The sequence below is a fragment of the Gorilla gorilla genome, chromosome 20 (genome assembly GCF_029281585.2).
Source record: "Gorilla gorilla gorilla isolate KB3781 chromosome 20, NHGRI_mGorGor1-v2.1_pri, whole genome shotgun sequence".
Taxonomy (NCBI): domain Eukaryota; kingdom Metazoa; phylum Chordata; class Mammalia; order Primates; family Hominidae; genus Gorilla; species Gorilla gorilla.
The window spans coordinates 57697041-57721931 of NC_073244.2; the positions used below are offsets into that span (position 1 = coordinate 57697041).

At 49.0% G+C, this 24891-nt stretch overlaps 1 protein-coding gene across 12 annotated transcripts in view; it reads left to right on the top strand.

The window, feature by feature from the left end:
* The window catches only part of IGFL2 (IGF like family member 2), a 136111-nt gene that overhangs the window by 104511 nt on the left and 6709 nt on the right, over nucleotides 1–24891 (top strand). For 5 of the 12 annotated variants that reach the window (XR_008673851.2, XR_008673850.2, XR_008673849.2 and 2 more), the window contains 5 exons: nucleotides 173–7408; nucleotides 10519–10671; nucleotides 11269–11323; nucleotides 11435–11695; nucleotides 12537–12700. The gene's annotated coding sequence lies outside the window, so the exon portion shown is untranslated. Of the gene's footprint in view, nucleotides 1–172; nucleotides 7409–9463; nucleotides 9564–10518; nucleotides 10672–11268; nucleotides 11324–11419; nucleotides 11696–12536; nucleotides 18030–18424; nucleotides 24482–24891 lie in introns of those variants that run through there. The other 7 variants (XR_008673848.2, XR_010131991.1, XR_008673846.2 and 4 more) reach the window with 6 other exon arrangements.

Below are 24891 nucleotides of genomic sequence, written 5' to 3' on the forward strand. Positions count from 1 at the left end.
TCCTTTCTCCCTCCAGATCTGGTCTCCAGTCAGACATCATTTTCTTTCATTAGGAAGAACTTTCTTTTTAGCATCTCCTATAATACGTGTTCACTGGCAACAATTTCCCTGAACTTTTGTGTGCATAAAAATGTACTAATTTTATATCATTATTTTTGAATGGTATTTTCAGTGGATAAAGAATTCTGGACCAGGCACAGTGGCTCACACCTGTAATCCCAACACTTTGGGAGGCCGAGGTGGGCAGATCACAAGGTCAGGAGTTCGAGATGAGCCTGGCCAACACAGTGAAACCCTGTGTCTACTAAAAATACAAAAATTAGCTGGGCTTGGTGGTGCATGCCTGTAGTCCCAGCTACCAGGGAGCCTGTGGCAGGAGAATTGCTTGAACCTGGAAGGCGGAGGTTGTGGTGAGCCAAGATCGCACCACTGCACTCCAGCCTGGGCAACAGAGAAAGACTTTGCCTAAAAAAAAAAAAAAATTCTGGATGCTCAGAACATTTTTTCTCTCACAATTTGCTTGTGTTTTTTTAGTGCATTCTTAATTACTGTTTATATTGAGATCTTAACATAATTTCTATTTGCTAAACGAAAACTTGAGCCAAGTACAAGAAAAAACTTATAATGTCACAGGCATAGCTCAAGTCCTTTTTTGTTAGCTGAGTTGATTGAGGCATAATGTACATACAGTAAACTCCATCCGTTCCGTGCACTGAACTTGTTGTGTGAGTTAGAGATTGGATCCTTTCTTTCTCGATGCACGTGTCAGCCACGGTGTTGCATGTGTCAGATCGTCCCTTTTCATTGCCGAGCAGGACTTTGCTGATGACTGTACTGCCATTAGTTTCTCCATCCACCTGCTGAAGGACATTGGGTCAGTGTGGCCCTGCCTTTCCCTGCCTGCTCTCCCTACACTCCTGCCCTCTGTCTTGTGGTTTCTCCCCATCTCTCCTGCCTCTCTCTGTCATCTCTCTTGTCTCTCCTCACATTCTCTAGTCTCTCCTCACCTCACCCCTTTCTCCCTTTCTCCTCATACTCTTCTCAATGCTTCCCACTTCTCCCCATCTCTCCCAGACTGTATTACTCCATTCTCACACTGCTATAAAGCTACTACCTGAGATTGGGTAATTTATAAACAAAAGAGATTAATTGTCTCACAGTTCCATATGGCTGGGGAGGCCTCGGGAAACTCGACTTCAATTATCATGGTGGAAAGCAAAGGGGGAAGCAAAGGCATGTCATACATGGCAGCAGGAGAGCAAGACGGGAGACGTGCCACATTTTTAAACCATCAGATCTCATGAGAATTCACTCACTATCATGAGAACAGCATGAAGGAACCACCCCCATCATCCAATCACCTCCCACCAGGTCCTTCTCCTGACATGTAGGATTACAATTCGAGATGAGATTTGAGTGGGGACACAGAGCCAAAGCATATCACAGACTCTCCCAGTTTCCATTCTCTCTCCCTCTCTCTCCAGCCTTCTCTCCCTCTCTCATTTCTTCCCTCCAAGCCACTCTTTCTTCTCTCTCCCAGGCTGGGCCTCAGCCTACCCCTCCCAGTCTCTCCTGATTCCTCTTCTGTCTCCCAGTCTCTCCCCTACTCTGTCTCTCTCTTCTTTCTGCAGACTTTTTTTTTTTTTTTTTTAGATGGAGTCTCACTCTGTCACCCAGGCTGCAGTACAATGGGGTGATCTCTGCTCACTGCAACCTCCGCCTCCTGGGTTCAAGCAATTCTCCTGTCTCAGCCTTCCGAGTAGCTGGGATTACAGGTGCCTGACACCACGCCTGGCTAATTTTTGTATTTTTAGTAGAGATGAAGTTTCATGATGTTGGCCAGGCTGGTCTTGAACTCCTGACCTCAGGTGATCTGCCTGCCTCGGCCTTCCAAAGTGCTGGGATTACAAGCATGAGCCACCACGCCCAGCCTTGCAGACTCTTGTCACAGGTTTCTCCTTGTCTTTCGCTTCTGTACTAATTCCTCAGTCCCATCACTCCCATGCTTCTCTAATTTCTCCAGCCTTCTAGGTTTTCAGCATTTTTTCCCCTTCTAGTTGCATCGGTTTTTGCCCCCAAAATTGGTTATTTCCTTTTTGAGTTCCTATTTGATTTAAGGGATATCTGTCAGCATATTTCTTAATTTTCCAGTGATGATGGAGATCACATTTTCTCATTATTTAATTCTAATTTTATTGGACACACTTCTAATTTTGTTCTGGTAAGGTTTTCATTGCATTCAACACATGTATAATTTTGCTTGTGGGTCATAATCAACCACAAAATGCATGGTGTCTACTTGGGTAGTTCAAAATTATATGTGCCTCTCTCTTTCTTTCAATGTCACTGCTTTCCTTTTTCTTTTTTTTTCTTTTTTAATTATACTTTAAGTTCTGGGGTACATGTGCAGAAAGTGCAGGTTTGTTACATAGGTATACATGTGCCATGGTGGTTTGCTGCACCCATCAACCCGTCATCTACATTAGGTATTTCTCCTAATGCTATCCCTTCCCCAGTCCCCCACCCCCCGACAGGCTCCGGTGTGTGATGTTCCCCTCCTTGTGTCCATGTGTTGTCATTGTTCAACTCCCACTTATGAGTGAGAACATGCGGTGTTTAGTTTTCTGTTCTTATGTTAGTTTGCTGAGAATGATGGTTTCCAGCTTCATCCATGTTCCTGCAAAGCCTTTTTTATGGCTACATAGTATTCCATGTTATGTATGTGCCACATTTTCTTTATCCAGTCTATCATTGATGGGCATTTGGGTTGGTTCCAAGTCTTTGCTATTGTGAACAGTGCCACAATAAACATACATGTGCATGTGTGTTTATAGTAGAATGATTTATAATCCTTTGGGTATATACCCAGTAATGGGATTGCTGGGTCAAATGGTGTTTCTAGTTCTAGATCCTTGAGGAATCGCCACATTGTCTTCCACAATGGTTAAACTAATTTATACTCCCACCAACAGTATAAAAGCATTCCTATTTCTCCACATCTTCTGTTGTTTCCTGACTTTTTAATGATTGCTGTTCTAACTGGCGTCAGATGGTATCTCATTGTGGTTTTGATTTGCATTTCTCTGATGACTAGTGATGATGAGCATTTTTCCGTGTGTCTGTTGGCTGCGTAAATGTCTTCTTTTGAGAAGTGTCTGTACATGTCCTTTGCCTACTTTTTGATGGGGTTTTTGTTTTTTTCTTGTAAATTTGTTTAAGTTCTTTGTAGATTCTGGATATTAGCTCTTTGTCAGATGGACAGATTGCAAAATTTTTCTCCCATTCTATAGGTTGTCTGTTCACTCTGCTGATAGTTTCTTCCTTTTTTCTACCCCCCTCCCTCTCAGTTCCTCTCTTCTTCTCTGGGCAGCTGCTCCTCTCTCTGCCTGCCAGCTCAGTCTCCTTGTGTCTACTGCCCTTCCTTAGGGTGGGCCATGCCTCCAGTCCAGCCTGGGGAAGGGCCACTGTGGGTGCTCAGAATCAGAGACATGGGGAGGAGGCAATGATGGGGAGATTTAGGCACCCGCCTTCACTCCTGCTCCCTTAGAAAATCCAGATAGCAGCTGCCAAATCAAGGAACCTGGGCTCTTCCCTCTGCTGGATAAAGGTGGGGACTGTAGGGTGGTGTGGGAGTCTAGCAGTCACACAGCGTGGTCAGAGCCAATACTGGGCACCTCTCTTTCTAAAAGTTGGATGTGAGGAGACCTGGTCCTTAATTTCTTCTGAAGAGAAGCCTGTTTATTCCCAGAGCTTTGAAAATACCGGACCTGGTTAATATACCCAGTCTATACAGTGAGCTTGGATCATTGAGGTTGTTTTATTATTGTTGTTGTTATTATTACTGATGTTTATTGTTGTTATAACATTGACTAAAGTTTATCCATGAAATGGGTTTGATTTACTGAAGTTGACGACAGAGGGTCCCCTACACACACCTCGCACCCCGGCCTCCCAAGGTCATGCACATGCCAGGCAGGCAGTCCTGTGAGCCCCGGGAAATTTTTAAGACTCACTCTGAAGGAAGGGACAGATCAGTGATGGCCTGAGAGGCCTATGGTGGGCGTCATCGGCCCGGCCTCGGTCCCATCTGGTGCTGGGTAGTCTTTACGAGACTCTAGGAAAATTTCCTAATCGTTCTCCAGGTCTCGGGAACCTCCTGTTCCAGCCAGGAAGGCTCGAGGTGAGTGTGTCCTTTGCTTGGCAGGGCCCAGTGATCACAGGAGGCTCGCCCCGAATTTCCCCAAGACTCCCTACTGGGGCCGGGCTGATTGCGTGCCGACAGCCCTGGGTGAAGAAACTCCGTCCAAGGGGCACCAGGAAACGGCCATGGATCAGGCCGCAGGCAGGGCACCCCCGCCGACCCGAAGACCCAGATCAGACCTGGTGCCGTCCATGCCGCTTGTCGGGCGCCACCTGGCAGTCACTTTTAGACGGTTTTCTCTGGCGCTCCAGAGAATTTTGGATGGGATATTACCCAGCTGCGGTGTCCACAGAAGCGTTCCAGGACCCTGGCAGCGGTGGCAGGCTCTTATCGGTGTTGACCCCATGCTATTGCGGAATAAATTCCTTGACCTTGTTCCTGCAGGGAAAGAGTGCTACGGCCTGGATATGGTCCCACATGGAGGCTGCTTATCAGATTCACTGTCCACAAGTTTATCAAAGCCCAGCTGATAAAATGAACATCACATCCTGTTTCTCCTCCTAGTCACTTGTCCTCCTTCCCCAGGAAACCTCTATCCAGTTGATAGTCTGGCCTTCCAGAAGATATTACAAGAAGGAAGGCTTTTCAGCACAGCATAGATTTGATGGCTACAGGGACAGATATGGGGTGTTAATTAGCAAATTAGGCGTCTCTTTTCTACGCTTCACTAAAGTGTACAATTGAAAAACACTGAAGTCCGCTGCTATGTGTCAGGCATTGTTTAGGGGCACAGGGAGTCCCTGGCTAACAGGAAAGACAAGATGCCTGCTCTCTTAACGAGCCTGCTCTTCAGTGTGAAAGAAAAAAATAACCTAAGTTTATTTAAGTTTTGCTCTCAGATCACACGATTATAAAACAGGAGGAACCTGGTAGATAGTGTAAAGTATTTCACAGTGGGGAGACATTAGAAAGGGGGGGTTCCTAAGGATGAGCACTTGCTTATAGGGAGACTAGACCTGGCTTTTCTTTAGCACTTGAAAGATGTCAGACCTGCTGGTGGTTGGACCCAGTCGATGCTGCTGGTGTGTGCTACCTGATCAGAGATGGTGAGCATTAACCCGTTTATACCTGAGGTTGTGCTGCTGGTGTGTGCTACCTGATCAGAGATGGGGAGCATTAACCCATTTATACCTGAGGTTGTGCTGCTGATGTGTGCTACCTGATCAGAGATGGGGAGCATTAACCCGTTTAAACCTGAGATCGTGTTGCTGGTGTGTGCTACTTGATCAGAGACGGTGAGCATTAACCCGTTTGTATCTGAGGTTACAGTTTTTAAATTTGAAAAATCGGACCTTGGTGATGACCTTGAGCAATAGGATATAAATAATTCCCACATGCTTGGCATTCCAATAATGGAACACTAGGCATAAATGGGGTTAGTGCTTTCTTGAATAATTTATGAGAGTCTCCAAAAGTTCCAGTTTCACCCTCCCCCAATACCTATTTCTCCCTATCTTTACCTGTTCCAGATCGGTCCTTGGTCCAGCCCCCAGAAAGGCAGGTAACCCCAGGGCATCTTGTGCATGTCAGGGTTAGTGGGGGGCCCAGTGTGTGTACTGTAGACACCCGTTTATTTGTTTTGTGGTGGAGCAGTTCATCATGAATCCTGCTGTTTGCACATGATCAGCTAAGTGAAAGGTCCATCGCCAGCCACCGTGACGCTCATTCCTGTGACCGCCCCCCCCACTCTCCTCTGTATTGCCTTTGTGATTATAATTTGTGTGGACCAACTCCCATGCAGGATAATTTTGGACTATCAACATAAAGCAGCACAGCCTTGATAATGGGTGATCAGAAGCTCAGTGTGTTCCTCTCTCTATACTGAGGCTTACAGTAGACCTCCTGGGTCTTTGTGAACCCATAGTGTTCCCCGTGGGTTCTGTGTTCCATGACCAATGGTTTTCAGATGCTCAGTGTCCTTCCTGGTTGTTGGGGACCCATACCCAGCTGGCCCCTATGACCATCTGACAGCACTTCAGATGTATGGCTGGTGGGAGGCACCTCACTCCTTGTTTGTCCTCTGATGCCCACATATTTCCTACCCTTGCCTGACAGTTCATTTGCCTCCCAGCATATGGCCAGAGGCACACCTTTAGCAACTCGGACAGAGCCCCCATTCATCCTGGGGCAGGTGGCCAGCTCTTTGTGGGAGCATGGCAGGCAACTGCGAAGTCTTCCACAGTGGGATAGAGAGTCCTGGGATGTAGGGACCAGCCCTACAGGGTCTGTGGGTTTTTCTCCCCGTGTGCGGAGACGAGAGATCATAGAAATAAAGACACAAGACCAAGAGATAAAAGAAAAAACAGCTGGGCCCGGGGAACCACTACCACCAAGACACAGTGACCAGTAGTGGCCCCGAATGCCAGGCTGCGCTGTTATTTATTGGATACAAGACAAGGGGGCAGGGTGAGCAGTGTGAGCCATCTCCAATGATAGGTAAGGTCATGTGGGTCATGTATCCACTGGACAGGTGGCCCTTCCCTGTTTGGCAGCCGAGGTGGAGAGAAAGGAGACAGTTTATGCCTTTATTTTTGCATTTCAGAGACTTTTAGTACTTTCACTAATTCTGCTACTACCTAGAAGGCAGAGCCAGGTGTACAGGATGGAACATGTAAGCGGACCAGGAGCGTGACTGCTCTGAAGCACAGCATCACAGGGAGACAGGCCTCTGGATAACTGCGGGCGGGCCTGACGGATGTCAGGCCCTCCACAAGAGGTGGTGGAGCAGAGTCTTCTCTAACTCCCCCGGGGAAAGGGACACTCCTTTTCCCAGTCTGCTAAGTAGTGGGTGCTTTTCCTAGGCACTGACGCTACCGCTAGACCAAAGTCGGCTAGGTAACGGGCATCTTCCCAGGCACTGGCGTTAACGCTAGACTAAGGAGCCCTCTAGTGGCCCTGTCGGGGCATAATAGAAGGCTCACACTCTTGTCTTCTGGTCATTTCTCACTGTGTCCGTTCAGCTCCTATCTCTGTATGGCCTGGTTTCTCTTAAGTTATAATTGTAGAGAGAAGATTATTATTATAATGGAATAAAGAGTAATTGCTACAGACTAATGATTAGTAATGTTCATATATAATCATATCTACGATCTATATCTAGTATAACTATTCTTATTTTATATGTTTTCTTTATTATACTGGAACAGCTCGTGCCCTCGGTCTCTTGCCTCGGCACCTGGGTAGCTTGCTGCCCACACTGGGAAATGTGTAAGTTACACGTCCTGGGTTGACAGGGTAGAATCTGAGTAATAAATTTGTGAATGAGCCCTCGGGGCTGAAATCAGGAACTCTGCAGGGACCCCAAAGCCCAGAACCCAATATTAAACATGGTGTTATGTGTCAGTTTGCTGGTGCTGCAGAATCAACGACCTCTACATTCAGTGTCATGGAACAACCATATCATGATTGCTCCTGAGTCCATAGGTCATCTCGTGATTCTGTTGATCTGGGCCAGGCTCCGTTGACCTTGATGGGGGGGTCGCTCACATGTGTGTGCTCAGCAGGTAGATAGACTGGATTCTGGTTCATCTACAAATAACTCATTCACCTGTCCTCAGTTGTCTGGAAATAGGCTTTTCTGGGATGTCCTCAGCTGGGACATCAGGGCTCTGTCTCCTCCATGTGGTTTCTCACCCTCCAACAGGCTGGCCAGAGGGTGTTCACATTGCTTTAATTTCCTGAGAAAGTGGAAGTACCAGAGTCCTTGAGCAAAGTCTTAACTCAAAACTGGCACATGATCGATCACTCCACAGTGTCCTATAGACCACAAATTCCACAGGGTGAAGACAGTCAAGGGAATGGGGACATGGATACCAAATCTTAATAGACGTAAAGTCATATTTTGCAAGTGTGTGAATGAGGAAGGAGAGATAATCAGGACTGTATCTGCAGCCTACCACAGACCCTCCCAGCCCTCTTTGCCAAGGCTGAGGATATTTATCACGCCCCCTGGTAATCCCCCAACCCTCTCCTGTGGGGCAAAGAGCCTTGCATCATTCCTTCCCCCGTGGGGGGTGGGGGTTGACTTTGAAGAGACCAAAAATGCATGTGGCTTTAGGGTATTCTGCAAAATCACGGACCTGGATCTTTTTACCATCAAAAAGAAAAATTCAGAAAAGACAATCCCTGAGACTCTGGCCCTCGCCCTCAGAAGAAGGGTTGACTATTCGGGAGTCCCGCTCAGTCATCTGTGGTGCTAGGAACACCAGGAATGATTGAGCCTCCAGTCCAAGCTCCATCTCCCCTCAGGCCCCTCAGTATGCACCATCCCCACAATGCCAGCATTTCTCAATGGACTGGACCTCAAAGTGGGGGAGAAGCAGGTATGTTTTTCTGAGGCATGTCAAGAAAGACTTCATTCTAGATATGTTAGAGATATGTCACCTTCCTTTCTAAATTTAACAAAAAAGTTATTAAATATAGAATTAATAAAGGAAAAATCATACTTCTAGTATAATTTCAAGAGCCCACAGAAAACAGATACTACAAAACTCAGCCCAGAAAGGGAAGACGCAGGGCCATAATGGGAGGGAGAGGAGAAAAGAGACTGATTTGGGGTTGGGAGGCCGATGTAGACTCCAGGGTATGCCTCTGGCACAAGCGCTTGGGTTTAGAGTCTTCTGACTTTGTTTGTTTATTTTAACTTTCATCACTCATTGGGTCTGATCCCATTCTGCTGCAGAAAGCAGTAAAGCTTTTCAATGGCTTCGCCAGGGACAATGCAAGCAAAAACCAATCAAGGGCTGGACACGGTGGCTCACGCCTGTAATCCCAGCACTTTGGGAGGCCGGGGGAGGTGGGTCACTTGAGATCAGGAATTCAAGACCAGCCTGGACAATATGGTGAAGCCCCATCTCTACTAAAAAAGCAAAAATTAGCCAGACATGGTCACGGGCACCTGCAATCCCAGCTACTAGGGAGGCTGAGGCAGGAGAATCACTTGAACCCCGGGAAGCAGAGTGCAGTGAGCTGAGATTGTGTCACTGTACTCCAGCCTGGGTGACAGAACAAGACCCAGGCTTCCTCATTTTATATATATATATATATATATATATATATATATATATATTTTTTTTTTTTTTTTGGTAGTGTTTTTTGTTTTGAGACAGGGTCTTGCTATTTTGGCCAAGCTGGTTTCCAACTCCTGGCCTCAAGTGATCCTCCCGCTTTGGCCTCCAAAGGGGTTGGGATTACAGGGATGAGCCACTGCATCTGACCAAGACTTTTTTTTTTTTTTTGAGACTGAGTCTCTCTCTGTCCCAGAGGCTGGAGTGCAGTGGCATGATCTCAGCTGACTGCAACCTCCACCTCCCGGGTTCAAGTTATCCTCCCACCTCACCCTCCCAAGTAGCTGGGACTGCAGGTATGTGCCACCATGCCAAGTTAATTTTTGTATTTTTTGGTAGAGACAGAGTTTTGCCATGTTACCCAGGCTGGTCTCAAACTCTTGACCTCAAGCGATCCTCTCACCTCGGCCTCCCCAAGTGTTGGAATTACAGATGCCACTGTGTCCACCCAGTGGTGCCCTGTTAATTAATGACCCTTGTTATCAATTAAGTTCCCCTTTGTTGTCCTGCCTTGCTTAGATCAGATAACAGAAAAACCATGACTATTACACCCTTTGTAAAAAATGTTAAATGTGCCCTTCTCATAGAGAAACATTGCCTATAAGCAACTTGCTGTAATGATGTGCCAACCTTGTATGAAAAATGTTGTAATCCTGATAAAAACACCTCTGTCTTTGCTTATATACATGCAAAGACAGAGGAGTCTAGTCTAAATGTATATATTTATTTAGAGACAGGGTCTCACTCTGTTGTCTGGACAGCAGTAAAATCCACTCCACTTGCACCCCCAGGGCCGGGCAGGTGACGCCTTGGCCCCTACCTGGGAGACACTAGACCTCACACTGTGGGCACCTCTGGAGCTGACTGGGGAGATTCTCCTGAATCCTCGGCTCCCGCTGGGTCTGGACACCCTGTGACTCCCTGATCACAGGATGGCCTCACACCTCTTCCGCTGTCCTGGGCCCTCGCACAGATTCACATCTAGAAGGGGACCAGGTCATGGAGCAACCCTCAGTCCGTGTCTCGACTCTAGACTCACAGGGTCAGATGTAACATTGTGGCTGTGTGAGTGTGGGAGGGTGAGGACGACCCCAGGAGTGTCCTGCAATTTCCTATTTGCCAAAGAAGCCTCCATTCTGGAGGAGAGAGGGACAGAGGGTGGAGGGAGCATCGGTCCTCTCCTGGCTCTCAAAGGACCTGGCATCAAATCCACCATGACACATACCCTGTCTGGGACCTGTCTCGCTCCAGGGCCCAGCATGTCTCTGCAGGAAGGCAGGCCATCCCACGATATCACCAGCTCCTCTAGGAGTATAGGAGCCAAGGAGCTGCTGAGACCTGCTGATCACCCACTCACTCCACTGCAGCCACCCCAGAGCCATGGCTCCCGAGGCCACATCTTGGGTAAGGAGGACAGGACCCCATTCCCACCCGAGCCCATCTCCCATCTCAGCCACCACCGAGGCTCACTCCCCACCCCAAACTACACCTCCTCCCTGTTCCCATGCCCGGCCTCCTCCTCAGACGTGGCTCCATCACAGCAATTCCCCATCCACAGCCCCTGGGTCAGCCCCATCCACAGCTGTTTCAGTCCCCAAACTACTCCCCAAACTTATGCCTAGCCCTGGTTCCAGTCCCACCCAGTCTTTTTCTAAATGTCAGTGCCAGCCACACCCATAGCACAACGCTAGTCTCGGCTCAGCCCCTTCCCTGCCCAACCCCAGCTGAGCCTCCAGCTCTGAGCTCCTCCAACACCAGAAAACAACCACATTGCCCTGAACCCTAGGCGCATTTCTTCTGAGAGTCCTGCCTGCACTCCCTGGCCTTGCCCAGGACTCTTGAGCACAGGGAGACTGCGCCTGACCTCAGATCACCTTCTAGCCCTTCCTCGAGCTCCAGTCAGGACAGAGACCCCCTTGGACCCAGTGCTGCCACAGGCTGGGGTCCCAAAGATGGCTCGTGGCCTCCTCCAGAGCCCTCCTCTTCTTCCTTCTCCCACAGCTGTCTTGGCGTCTCTCTGCATCCTCAGCCTTCTGTGATCATGTGGAGCCCCCAGGTGAGCCCAGGAAGGGCTGGGAATCTGGGGGAGGGGTGTGGCTCCCAGGAGATCCCAGGCTGGGACCCACCTGCCCTTCCACCTGGACCTCACCAGCTCTGTCTCCTCCAGTGGCCCCCATGGGTGCTTATCTGATGCTGTGCCAGCCACAGGCAAGATGTGGGGACACGTTCTGTGACCCTCTGCAGCACTGCTACTATGACAATGCCATCCTGCCCTCGGATGGGACCCAGAGGGGTGGAACTGCACCTTCAGAGTCTGCTTCAAGAAGTGCTGCCCCTGGTCCCTCAGTCCCCCAGCGTCCCTCATGGTGAAGATGAAAGGCCAGAAGTGCTCCTTGACCCTGACCTCAGATGACAGGCTTTGTCACAGGTGAGGTCCTGTCTCTTCCATGAGAATGTGGGTCCTGGGGGGCTGCATGCCTTTTCTGCCCTGAGTAGAGCCCCCATTCTCTGTGTCTGTCCTCCTGCCTCTAGTCAATCCACCTCCCCCTTTCCCTACAGTTGTGTTTCTTCCTCCCTTCGTTTTTATTTTCCTCTCACAACCTCACTCTCTCAACATTGCTGGCCTCTCCTCCTGGCTCTCCTGTCCTCCTTTCTGCACTGTTCAGTCTCTCCCCTATCTCTGGCCTGCTCAGTGTCTCTGTCTTCAGTGTCAGCTCAGACTGGAGGGCAGTGGCTCAATCACAGCTCACTGCAGCCTCAACCTCCCAGACTCAAGTGATCCTCACACCTCAGCCTTTAGAGCAGCTGGGACCACAGGTGTGCACCACTGTGCCCAGCTAATTTTTGTATTTTTTGGACAGACAGGGTTTCAGCATGTTGTTCAGGCTGGTCTTAAACTCTTGGGCTCAAGCGATCCTCCCTCCTCATCCTCCCAAAGTCCTGGGATTAAAGGTGTGAGTCACTGTGCCTGGCCAGGACAGGAGCCCTGGACTGGCCCTGGCTGCCCTCCTCCCATCACAGATGGGGTTTTGTCATGTTGCCCAGGCTGGTCTTGAACTCCTGAGCTTAAGTGACCTGCCTGCATTGGCCTCCCAAAGTGCTGGGATACAAGTGTGAGCAACCACACCTGGCCCCTCCCCTCCCCCTACCTCCCTCCCTCCCTTCATTCCTGCCGTCCTGCCTTCCTTCCTTCCTTCCTTTCCCTCCTTCCTTCCTTTCTTTCTTTTTCCTTTCTTTCCCTCCTTCCTTCCTTCCTTTTTGTTTTTCAGGGTCTCACTCTGTTGCCCAGGCTGGAGTGCAGTGGTCTGATCATAGCTAATTGCAGCCTGGAACTCTTGAGCTCAAGCAATCCTCCTGCCACAGCCTCCCAAGTAGTTGGGACCATAGGTGTGTACCACCATGCCCAGCAATTAAAAAAAAATTTTTTTGTAAAGACTGGATTTTGCCATGTTGTCCAGGCTGGTCTGGGATTCCTGGCCTCAAGCAATTCTTCCTCCTCAGCCTCCCTAAGTGCTGGGATTACAGGCATGAGCCACCATACCTGGCCACTCCTTCATTCTTGTTGGCTTTGCGTCCCTGGAAAAAATAAATAAATTCTGCCTCGGTATGTGGCTTACCAGAGTCATGAACGAAGGTTTCACTACAAGGCAGTTTCATATATAGAAATGAAACCATAAGTTTCTGGGTGCTGGCTCCAATTTTTGGAGTTGGTGTTTCTGGGTGGGCTATCCTCAACATTCGTGCTGGAATAAACTCTCTTTAAATTAGATTCTGACCATTTTGATCACCAGGTTGACACCATCCAGTCTTTGGTCACCAAAGCCCCTTTGCAAGGAGAGAGAGATCAGCCCCTTCAATTCTGATAACTATGCTCGGAGAAAATGAGTGATACAGCTTCCTCATCAGCCAGCAAAGAGAGGTGTTTAGGCTGGAGAGCTTCCATCCCTCCTGTACACGCATGCAATGCCACCCCATCCCTGCCTATCCCCTGGGAGGGGCTCCTTGAGGCCAGATGGAACTAACACCACAAAGATGCCAGGTGGAAGAGTCATTCTATTTATTCCTGGACAAAAGAGCAAGTGAAGAGAGAGCCTTTGAGAGTGGGAAATGTCAAGGCCCCCACAGTTTCACATTCCAGGAGCCCAGCTCTGCTAGCCCCACCGAGGAACCCTGGGAATGTCAGATTTGGGTCTCATCCAGGGATATCTGTGACCAAGGCCTGCCTCCCCTTCCCAGAGTGGCTGGGCCAGCGGAGGCGGGGTAGGGCAGCAGTTGGAGGCCTGTGGACTGGAGTTCAGGAGACCTGGGCTCTGGTCCAGCCTGTGTCTGTGACCAGCAGTGGGTCCTCGGACCGTGTCTTGCTTGGATTAGAAAGTGGTATGGGAGAATTAAACAAATGTCTGTCTGAGGTCAGGATCTTGCCCTTACTTGTCAGAAAAACAGAACCTCCTTTCACCGTGGGTAGAGGTAGAGTTCCAACCCCTGAGGATCAGTTCCACCAAGACAGAGCTGGGCTCCAGTGCCAAAGACAGACCTGTCCCCAGACAATGGATTGGATAGGGTTGGGGACTCCACGGGGCTGGCGGAGGCATTGGACAGCACTGTGTGCAAAGGCTTTTTTGACACCTGGAGAAGGGGCAGAGACAGGAGCACTGGACTAGCCCTGGCCACCCTCCCCACTTCCCAGCCTCTGAGAGCTCCCTGCGCTGTCATGATCTCCCTCCACTGTCTCACCCCAGGCCTGACTCAGCCACCCTGAGAGATCAGGCTCAGGCCAAGGAGGGTCAGCTAGACTCCTCTCTCCTCGGGACACAATCCTAATCCTGACCCAAGAAACCTGCTTTCTCCCACCTGCATCTAGGCCTCTACCTGCCTTGAGCCATCCCAGGAAATGCCTGGAATCATGGTTTGAGAGATGAAGCTCGTTATTGGAAGATGTGTTGGGGCATCTAAGTCAGCAGCACTTAGGCAAGAAGGAAGCCAGGCCATGCCTGCACACTTCTTCATTCCTTTTTAAATTTTTTTTTTAATTGAGACGGAGTCTCGCTCTGTAGCCAGGCTGGAGTGCAGTGGCACGATCTCGGCTCACTGCAACCTCTGAATCCCTGGTTCAAGCGATTCTCCTGCCTCAGCCTCCCGAGTAGCTGGGATTACAAGCACATGCCACCACGACTGGCTAATTTTTGTATTTTTAGTAGAGATGGGGTTTCACCATCCTGACCTCGTGATCTGTCCACCTGGGCCTCCCAATGTGCTGGGATTACAGGTGTGAGCCACCGCACCTGCCCTAATTTTTTAAAATTTTTATTTTATTTTATTTTTTGAGACAAGATCTCGTTCTGTCACCCAGGCTGCAGTGCAGTGATGTGATCTCAGCTCACTGAAACTTCCACTTCTCAGGCTCAGGAAATTCTCCTGCCTCAGCCCCTGAGTAGCTGGGTCTACAGGCCCATGACATTATGCCCGGCTAATTCTAATTTCTGTATTTTTTGTAGATATGGGGTTTTGTCATGTTACCCGGGCTGGTCTTGAACTCCTGAGCTTAGGTGACCAGCCTGAGTTAGCCTGTCAAAGTGCTGGGATTACGGGTGTGAGCCACCACACCCGGCCCTTTTCTTTTCTTTTCTTCTTTTCTTTCTTTCGTTCAGGGTCTCACTCTGTTGCCCAGGCTAGAGTGCAATGGTCTTATCATGACTAATTTCAACCTGGAACTCTTGAGCTCAAGCGTTCCTCCTGCTACAGCCTCCCAAATAGCTGAGACCACAGGTGTGTGCCACCATGTCCAGCTTTAAAAAAAGAACTTTTGTAAAGACTGGATTTTGCCATGTTGCCCAGGTTGGTCTTGAACTCCTGGCCTCAAGCAATTCTTCCTCGTCAGCCTCCCTAAATGCTGAGATTACAGGCAGGAGCCACCATACCTGACCACTTCATTCTTGTTGGTTTTGCTTCACTGGAAAAAATATAAATTCTGCCTCAATATGTGACTTACCACAGTCATGAAGGAAGATTTCACTATAAGGCAGTTCATAAAAATCTGTGCAGTGTACACTAACCCATTTTTGTGTCTGTTTCTTGAATTAAAAAAATTAGATCTATGACATACTCAAGCAGTTATACCACCCAATAAAATGTTGCCACCCTTAGTATGGAGGACACTACTCTTTCCTGAGCTGCAAATGGAGAAGCCAGGAGAGCAGGGAGCAATGGAGAAGGAGAACACGCTGTCCCCTCTCCACAAGGGAGGAAGAGGACTGCAGGCCCCTTGTGATTGCACCATTACCCAGCTCCAGACTCAACCCTCCTCTCCACCCTCCTCACAAGAGAGATGCAGGGATGTTCTACAAACATAAATCCGATCACTTCCATCCCCTGCTTAGGCCTGGGCCATGGTCAGTGCCCTCAGGATAGACTGGAGTTCTCCAAGGGCCCATAAAAATGCCCCAGCCTTGCTGCCCACTCCAGTCTCCTCTTCCTACCTTGCATTCTGGCCTCTCTGGGTTGAGCTTTGTCAAAACAGGCGCAGTTCTCATTCATTCTTGAAATAGTAGCTCAAATGTCTTCTTCTCCTAGAAGACATCGCTGGCCTTCCAGGCTGGGTGAGGCAACCACTGTGGGCTCCCAAGCCTTTACGCGTCCCCAACCCAGCCCTGACTCTCTGAGTCATCAAGGCCTGAGGACAATCTATGTTCCCAGTGATGGCACATGGCCCGCTATTATGTCTCTGCTGTGTCCTCAGCAGCACGTCGGGGTAAGGATGATTAGGTTTTAATGGGATAGTAACGGGCGTGTGATTGGTTGCCAGGGAGGGAGTAAAAGTGTCCCATACTTGTGGGTTAAGGTTGGGGGATACAAGAGGAAGACGTGAAGGAAGCTTTAGGTTGGGGAGAAGGGCGGCACTGAGATGTGGCTGTAGTCCAGGAATAGTCAGGGTAGTGGATAATTTTGTTAAGATGTAAAGGATCATTAACCTTGACTATGCCTTCAGCTCCAGCCACCTCTCTTAAGAGGAAATTGCTGGGCAGGTTGGGGAGGGCTAGTCACGGAACAAAACTGTAAGCTGGACCGGTTGTGAGTGGGGGAGGTGATAGAAGGATTATAGGGTGGGAGAGTGGAAGCTGAGGAAGAACTGGGACCTGGCTTGGCCTGGTGAGGAGCAGCGTGGGGAGGAGGGGAGAGGTCAGATGAGTTCACAGAAAAGGAGGATTTAAAGGACTCAGAGCTTGGGGTGGAGACTGAAGGAACAGACAGGAGAGAAAGAAGAAAGATCTGGAATGAGTCACATTGGGAGCAGAGACTAGGGAGGAACCGATGTGTAAAAGAATGCCTGGACATCAGGCACCTCAGACCATTTGCCCATTTTTCGACAAAATTATCTAGATCTTGTAGGATGGGGAAATCAAAAGTGCCATTTTCTGGCCATTAGAACAATTGTTAAGTTTGTATTGGGGCCAAATGCTGTTGCCGAAGAAAATAAGATGCTTAGGTTTTGGGTCAGGTGAGAGTTGAAGAGGTTTTAAGTTTTTTAGAACATGGGCTAAGGGAGAAGAAGGAGGAATGGAGGGTGGAAGGTTGCCCGTAGTAGAAAGGTAAGTTTAGAGAAAAGAGAGGGTAGAGACATGGAGAGGGGGGTTGGTACTTGCCACCCAGGGGAGGTGGTACTTGCCACCAAGGTGAAGGATCAAGGCAGGCGTCCCTGCAGTGGTCAGACACCTCTGGAAAGTGGGTGAATAATCAGACATGCATCCCCACAGTGATTAGACACCAAGGGAAGACTGTCTTCCCGAGTCTGTGACCAGCAGCAGAATTTTGAGTTCATGGACAAAACGTGTCTCCTCTGTCTCTACCAGAAAGGGAAAGGAACCAAAATTAAGGGAGGGAGAGATTAAAGGGTGGAGGGATATCTAGCAAGAGAGGTTGGAGAAGAGAATGAAAAGAGGCTACTTACCCGATTTAAAATTGGTGAGAAGTTCCTTCGGCTGGGCTGAGGACCCGAGGTCATGGGTGGATCTCACGGAGAGAGGGCGAGGACAGGGGACCGGTCTCCCGAAGGAGTCCTCCTGTCTCAGGTCTTCGGCACCAAATGTCACATGAGTCCGTGCGAAGAGAGTCCACCAACAGGCTTTGTGTGAGCAACAAGACTGTTTATTTCACTTGGGTGCAACTGGGCTGAATCTGAAAAGAGAGTCAGCAAAAGGAGATAGGGGTGCAGCAGTTTCATAGGATTTGGGTAGGTAGTGGAAAATTACAGTTAAAGATGGTTATCTCTTGTGGGCAGGGGTGGGGGTCACAAGGTGCAGGGTGGGGAGATCATGAGACTCATTGTCTGGGGGAGGAATGTCACAAGGTTGATGGATTAGTTGGGGTGGGGCAGGAACAAATCACAATGATGGAATGTCATCTTTTGTGGTTCTTCAGTTGCTCCAGGCCCTCTAGATGTATACGTGCACGTCACAGGGGTTGTGATGGCTTAGCTTGGGCTCAGAGGCCTGACGCCAGAGAGTTGGCCAACACCCCAGTACAGTTGGCCAGCTGCACTAGAGCTGCTTTGTTCTCCTGATTTGAATTTCAGTGGTTTCTTACAGTTTTTGCTGCTGCTGCAGAGCATTTAAGCAGGAAGGGATCCAGTTCAACCATCCAGGGACTGGCACCCAAGTTCTTGTTGCAGGTAGCAGGGACCAGCTTGCAAGCTTGAAGTGTGCAGATGGAACACAGAGCACTCCAGCCACCCAGGCAGATATCAGAGGATGGGCCTTCAGGCACTGGTGAGGCCCAACCCTCTCCCTCAGTAACATCTGCATTCCTAGCATTCTGGGTTTTTTTGTTTTTGTTTTTGTTTTTGTTTGAGAGAGTCTCACTCTGTTGCCCAGGCTGGAGTGCAATGGTGCAATCTCGACTCACTGTAACCTCTGCCTCCTAGGTTCAAGCAATTCTCCTATCTCAGCCTCCCAAGTAGCTGGGATTACAGGTGCATGCCACCACACCCAGCTAATTTTTGTATTTTTAGTAGAGACAGGGTTTCACTTTGTTGGTCAGGCTGGTCTCAAACTCCTGACCTCAGGTGATCCACCCACCTCAGCCTCCCAAAGTGCTAGGATTACAGGCGTGAGTCTCTGATCCCAGCCCTAACATTGTTTTTGAACATCTGAAATTTCACCAGATTCCTGTGTGTCACCTGGGAGAGGCTCCCTGAGGCCAGGTGGAAATCATACCCGGATGCCACCAGAATAATGATTCAGCCCTTTCCGCGCTTGTTCCAGAGGGGAAGCCCATGAGAGGAGGACACCCAGTGCTCTCCTGTGTGCCATGTTCCAGAAGCTCAGGTCTCCCACCAGCAGCTGGGGTTGTGGGAAAGTCTTCCCTGAGGCCAGCCCCGGGGTGCCTGGGATCAGGGCCTGCTTGCCTTTCTGGGGGAGCTGGGCCTGGGACTGAGGGGGGTTGCTGGGCTAAGACAGGGATACCTGGGTCCAGTCTAGATGGTGTCTGTGACCTGCAGGGGCCCCTCATGCCAGGGTGCTCTTTACATAGAGGGAACTAGGGTGAGAAAATATGACCAACAGATGTTGGAGTTTACTCTTATTTCCCAGGAAGCCATGAGAATCCTGTGACCCTGGAAAGAGACAGGGTTCCCAATAACTAGGGACATGGCAGTGAGTGGGACAGCCCTGCTCCCTGTCCTCAAACAGCTCTAGGTCCACTGTCCCTAGACAGTGACAACACAGAGTGGGCAGCTCTGGGATGTGGAATGCACAGGCGGTTGCTTCGGGAATTTTGATATGGGGTTTTAGCAGCTCCTGCTGCTTGCTGGGAAAAATCCCTCAGGGAATTGTAATGGACTTCAGGAGAAATGACACACAGGTGCTCGTGTATATGAAATAAGTTGTTGTTTTGTTTTTTGTTTGTTTTTGAGACAGTCTCACTCCGTCGCGCAGGCTGGAGTGCAGTGGCATGATCTCGGCTCACTGCAACCTCTGCCTCCCGGGTTCAAGCACTTCTCCTGCCTTAGCCTCCCAAGTAGCTGGGATTACAGGTACCTGCCACCACACTCAGCTAATTTTTTTTTTTTTTTTTTTTTGTAGTTTGAGTATAGACGGGCTTTTGCCATGTTGGCCATGCTGTTCTCAAACTCCTGACCTCAGGTGATCCACCTGCCTTGGCCTCCCAAAGTGCTGGGATTACAGGCGTCAGCCACCGTGCCCAGCATGAAATAAATTTTATAACCTGAATAGGACCCAGTAATATAGGAGTTAAGAAGAAATTATTTTAGGCAGATAGTGAAGGTAAGAAAGTCCTTGGTAAGGTTTTTCTTTTAATGAAAAGCACCCTCCAAATCATATACTTTTCTAACAAACAGCAGCCATTAAAATCAAGCCGCAGACATAGAAAGGCAGGCTAGAAGCTTCCACAGGTGAATGCCAGCATTTGTGCCAATAGGAAAAGGCTACCTGGGACTAGGCATTTTCAAAATGGCAGCTCCATCTTCCCTTTTCTTTTCCAACCACATGCACAGTAGAAAGCAGATAACATGGCATCCACCAAGTGGAAAGTCCATTTGCGTAATAAGATTAGGGTGGGGTGGTCAGCTTCTTCGAGCACTATGTAAATGTCACAGCTGTCATTTACAACCAATCTGTGGGCCCTATGGAAATCAGACACCACCTCTTCAAACCCGTCTATAAAATCCAGTGCACTCTGCTGTAGGCTGGAAGTCCCATTCAGGTGCTGAGAGAGAGAGAGAGCTGTTCTTCTTTCTCTCTCTTTTGCCTATTAAACCCCTGCTTCTAAACCCACTTCTTGTGTCCATGTACTCGATTTTCTTGGTTTGAGACAATGAACCTTGTGTATTTACCCCAGATGATGACGCCACATTACCAGTGTCAGCACTCCCCAAGAAGAAGGATTCAGGCTTGGTCCAGTGTGAAGCAAATGGGCCGTTAAACACGTGGCTTTGGCTAGTTTTTGAGCATGGGGCTATGGTGAGGGTTGCTGCATGTGGGCTGGGGCTTGAGTGGTTTGAACGTCCTTCTGCTGCCAAGACAGAAAGCGCATGGTGTGCCTAGATGTGCATTGGAGGTGACTGAGGAAGGGCTGGGAAGCCGACAGTATCCAAAAATCTAATGTTGTTGTCATACAGGGAGATGAACAGGGCTACTGGAAAATAGCTTATCTGACCCTTTGAGAAAATGTAGAGAGAAGAGTCCAACCCAGGGCTGTTTGACCACAAAGTCTCAGGATTGCTGAGAGAGGGACTCTTGCATCCACAGAGCCCTGGCCCTGCCTTGCTGCCCTCCTTCCAACCCAGCTTCTGACACCCCCTGCCCCGTCATCATCTCCCTCTGCTGTTCTCTACCCAGCCTGACTCAGCCGCCCTGACAGATGGGGACCAAGGCCAAGGAGGGCCAGCTGGGCTCCTCTCTTCCAAGAGATGGCAACTCCAGCCTTGCCCTCAGGAATGTGCTTTTCTCCCTGGCACTGGCTGCTCTCCAGGCCTAAATTCAACCCTGTTTTTAGCACAGAAAACCAGGCCAAATGCCACACCCAGTCTCAGCATACGAAGCACCTAGAACTGACAATGTGAGCTCTGAATTCTTTGTGTGTGGGGGGGGCGGAGGGGAGGGGAGCAACATGCCCGGACAGGTAGTCAGTGATTTTTAAGAAAGATGGAGGCGAACTTATACCCAGAGGATTTTTCCTTCCAGTGTTTAGTAACTGTTTGGCTGTGACTTGCTAGGAAGCACTCATATTACATCAGTCCAAAAGAAAGTTTAATTGAACACTGATGAATAAGACACTGTGCCATGCACACTCTTCTATTTCTTTTGATTCTAGTTGAATGTATAAGATACCCATGTTGATGAATAAATTGATTCACAACCTGAGAGTGTCACAATCCCCATGTTGGAGATCACTGCTCTACCCTGCAGCTTCAGGAGAGGGGAGGCTAGAAGGCAAAGTGAGAAATGGGGTCGGGGGTGTGAGTGCTTATCTCATCCACCCATGACAGCGAGTGGGCCTGCAGGACTCTGGAAATTGCATGAGAATTTCTGCTCCATCAGCTTCCTGCCTGGTCTCCTGCTCCCATCTCAATCCTCTCACCCACCCTCCTCCCAGCAGAAGGACACACGGATTTTCCTGAATCACAATCTGATCACTTCTATCCCCTGCTTAAGACCTGTCTGTAGCTTGAGTACACTGAGAAGAACAGTTCTCACCAAGGCTCATAAGGGGAGATGGACAGGGGAAGCAATGGGGATGGTGGGAGCTTCCCTGGCCTTCCTGGACACTCCATCCTCTCAGCACCTCCACATGTTCAGCAAGTGGGAAGTTCAACTCTAGTTTTTCAAGAGTTTTTATGAAGTTTGGTCCTTATCTCCTCGCCATTGCCACTTTTCTTGGAAGTTGGTGGGTGATACTGAAAGTTTCCACCCTCTAATCCTCAAATCTTTTGGTCTTTGTGATGACTGGCATGATACTGAGGCTACCTGGGGACCCTTCCCTAAATCACATTTTTTTTTTTTTGAGAGGGAGTCTCACTCTGTCACCCAGGCTGAAGTGCAGTGGCATGATCTCAGCTCACTGCAACCTCTGCCTTCCAGGTTCAAGCAATTCTTCTGCTTCAGCCTCCCGAGTAGCTGGGATTACAAGCGCCCACCAGCATGCCCAGCTAATTTTTGTATTTTTCGTAGAGACGGGGTTTTGTCATGTTGGCCAGGCTGTTCTCAAACTCCTGACCTCAGATGATCCACCCGCCTTGGCCTCCCAAAGTGTTGGGATTACAGGTGTGAGCCACCGCACCTGGCCCCTAAATCACATTTTTAGCATGAACTCAGCTGGTGTGATCTGAAAGAGTCTCATCTGGAAGAACAAAAGACATTCCTATCACTCAGGAAATTCCAAGTTTAGCTTCATGGTAGGAACAAGAGTCAAAGAACAAACATTTTCATGTTATAGCACACCCAGTAAGCCATGGGTTCATCAGATTGGACTCTCCTTGCTCTGCCAAATTGGCAGCATTTGTGAGTTAGCAATCCCAAGGGAGGACTCCCACTGCAGGGAGGATGGCAAAGGTCACCACTGCGCTAACCACCCGGAATAGGGGTCTGAACACTTCAGCCACCGCATCTTGGGCTGCACTCTGACTGCACTGAGCATGGTGAACAGAACACCCACAACCACAGCCAGTTCGACAAAGCAGGTTAATTACTTACAGACAGGCAGCGAGGGACAGCGGAAGCCTAGGCTTCATGACTGTTCATCTCTCTGTACGACAAGAACATTCAATTTTTGGATATTGTCAGCTTCCCAGCTCTTCCTCAGTCACATCCAATGCACATCTGGGCATACCATGTGCTTTCTGTCTTGGCAGCAGAAGGACATTCAAACTGGTCTCCCGAGGCTCAGGAGCACTGCCCAGGGCAGATAGTCTCCCATGCCTGCCCCACTTGCACCACAGCTGAGGACTCAGCAGTGAGCTCTGGGTTTTATATGTGGTGGACACGCCCTGGGCTAGTGTGGCAGGACACCCCCTCTAGGAGGGATGGGAATGAGGCCAGGGCTGTCCTGGGCAGTTTCTCTTTAGCTCAAGGTGTTGCATTCTCTCGGAGGAATAGAAACCAAGCTTGGGCACTTTCAGGCAGTTCCTCCTTACTCAGGATGGTGCATTCTTATATAATTTGGCTCTGTCTTGCCACACAAATCTCATCTCACATTGTAATCCCCATGTGTCAGGGGAAGGATCTGGTAGGTGATTGGATCATGGGGGCAGTTTTTTCCATGCTGTTCTCCTGATAGTGGGGGAGTTCTCAGGAGATCTGATGGTTTAAAAGTGTGTAGAAGTTCCCGGCTCGCTCTCTTTCTCTCCTGCCACCATGGAAGGCGTGCCTTGCTTTTCCTTCACCCTCCAGCATGATTGTACATTTCCTGAGGCCACCTTGGCATGCAGAACTATGAGTCAATTAAACCTCTTTCCTTTATAAATTACCCAGTCTCAGGTAGTTTTTTTTAGCAGTGTGAAAATGGACTAATACACATTTCTAGTGTATTCTACAGTGATTCTGGGAACTGTGGGCAAGAAGAGAGGTGGGAAAGCCAGAGCCATCCAATGCTTGTCTTCTGGTGCCCTCCTCCAGGAAGCCATTCCTGGTGCCCTGGGCGCTGCTCCCAGCCTTGCTCACCCTGGGTCATCACTGTTTTTGGAGGGGTCTGTGTCCTCCCCAGACTATAAGACCCAGAAAAGCAGGGCCTGGAGCTAAGTCACAGTCGTGTCCCCAGCATCCACTGACACAGAGTAAGTGCATAGCGTGTGTTAAACGAATGAAAGAAAAGTGAAAGCATGATGAAAGCCCTGTGTTCAGGGTGTGTCTCACTCAACCTGTCTGTCCTGTCATGGTGACTTGGTGAGAATTGTTGCCTGAAGGTCTTTAAAGCTCTCTCCCTTCCAGGGCTTCCGCATGGAGCTGCTTCTCAGCTGTGCCCTACGGGGTCAGATGCACTGGGGAAGAACTAAGGCTCTTCTCCACAGCACACCTTTTGTCCCCTTAGCCCTCCCAACATAGGACACACCACGTCCAGGGCTGCAGGAGCCCAGGCTGTCAACAGCATCAGCATCCTGCTAGAAGAGGGTAGGGATGGCTGGTACTCACAAGAGCCTTCTAGATTCCTAAGTTTATTAATCCTTTCACTGCAACTACTAGGAAAAATAGGTGTGGCATCATTACTGGGTTACACACAGTCACACACACACACAAAAAGCGAAAGCAAAAATTGTCAAGAATATGTCAGCTTCCCTCAGGGGAGTGGCTTCTTCAACTTTGATCTAAAATGACTTATTTCAGAGGAAACCTCCTCCCCTCTCCTCAGAACAAGCACATTCACACAGGAAGGGATTAAATTCCTGCAAAGAAGAAGGAAAACCTTCCACTGGTCCTTTGGTCTTAACTATCCTGGGCCATAATGTATTTAGAGTCCAGTAATGACTGTGGACTTTTTTGCTCAGAATATCACAGATGATTGCCAAACGTTGTGAAATGCCACTGAATTGCACACTTGAAAACACACACATACACATGAAAACTTAAGTAAACACATATACTTAATTGTGGGGGCTGCAGCGGGGGGAGCAGAAAGAAACATCCAGACATCTGGTGGTAAATATTCTGCTCTGGTTCAGCTAAAAATAAAGCCCTTCATCAGTTTGGTCACTGGAAGGACTCGTTCCCTTCTTGCTGATGATCAGAAACCTTTGGAAGGACTCGTTCCCTTCTTGCTGATGATCAGAAACCTTAGCAGGAACTGATTCTCAAGTGTCTGCCTTAACAGAAAAGCCACAAAGAAACATGGTAAGAGCGTGGCAGATAACATCCACGGTGCTATCGGGAGGTGACAGGTGACTGACCTCAGCCTTGGTGTTCAAGAAGATTCCAGAAGGTGGGTGACATTTAAGGGAAAAATGAAAAATGAAGAGGGATGGGGGAATTGGAGGCAGAAGCCAGAGAGACATTGTGGTTCTTCCAAGGAGCTGTGCTAAGTCGAGGGCAGTGAGAGCCAGGGAAGGTGTATTAATCAGGATTCTCTAGAGGGACACAATTTATATATATATATGAGTTTATTAAGTAGTATTAACTCACA